We start from the raw sequence: 1,172 nt of genomic DNA, 5'->3' as shown, positions 1-1,172 counted from the left end.
AGTGCTAGAGTGGAGGCCCAATGTCCATCTGCTGCGTTAATACTAAACCTATAAATATATGCACATAGATCTATTTCCTCACACTCTTATATAAATATATTTACATATGTACATTCTAGTCTTTGGACCTGTATAAATTCCCTTCGTCACCTAGTTCTTTCCTCTATTTCCTTTTATTTTCCTCTTGTCCCTCTATCATGCTCAGCCTTCATTTGGGTTTCAGTAATTTCTCTCTTGGTTACATTGCACTTGCTGAATCCCTACCAGTGCTTTCACACCCTCCTTGCCACTGATTTTGAATCACTTGTTGCTCCCTTGGCTCTGGGTTGATCCACACCACCTCATCACCGCTGCCTCCCCCTCTCCCATGTCTCCCTGGAACCAGGTGTCCCATTGTTTTCTCCTCTAGACTATTCATTCAGTCTATCTTATCTAGATATATCTGTAGAGCTAATAATATGCACCCAAAACAAGCCATAGCAAGATAGGCGATGAGTGAGAACACAACGTTGACAACAAAAAAGGAAACAAATTACCCATAGAAGCATAAATCAATTAAAAGGAAAAAAAATTATAAAGAAATAAAAAACCTGTAAATAAATCAAGGTCTGATTTTTTATCTCTAGGCGTGTTCTTCTGTCAGTTCCGACGGGGTACCATGCTCTGGCCCCAGAGTCTGTCCTTTGTACTCCCTCAGGGGCTCCCTGCACTGATCCCACTGTTGCTCTGCCGCACGCTTTTAGTGGTTTGCCTTGGTGTCACAGGGTCAGTCTGCGCCAGTCCCGACAGTGAGTCTCCAGTATTGCCCCCCTTAGGGCCCTGGGCCAGCAAGAGATGGCGTGTCTCGTAGTGGGATCAGCCATGTTGTCCACTCTGTCCATTGCCTGTTCATAGCAGGGATATTGTCCTCCAGGCCTGGTGGATCAGGATGTGCTCTGCTCTTTCTTCCTCTCCTTTCATTTGTTCCCATTTGCTCTGATCAGACATGCCCCTCTCCCCTAGCTGCAACTTCAGTGCCGTCCTCTCAGGTAAATTCTTCTGGGGGAGGGGCAGTTGTCCACGTAGCTGATATGGGGGTTAAAATAGTTTTATTGGGAGCTAATACAACTCTTATTACAATCCATCCATCCATCCATCCATCCATCCATCCATCCATCCATCCATCCATCCAT

The sequence above is a fragment of the Echinops telfairi genome, unplaced genomic scaffold (genome assembly GCF_000313985.2).
Source record: "Echinops telfairi isolate 266 unplaced genomic scaffold, ASM31398v2 ScPeMD7_7458;HRSCAF=8496, whole genome shotgun sequence".
In the NCBI taxonomy this organism is placed as follows: Eukaryota; Metazoa; Chordata; class Mammalia; order Afrosoricida; family Tenrecidae; genus Echinops; species Echinops telfairi.
This window is presented reverse-complemented; position numbering follows the sequence as displayed.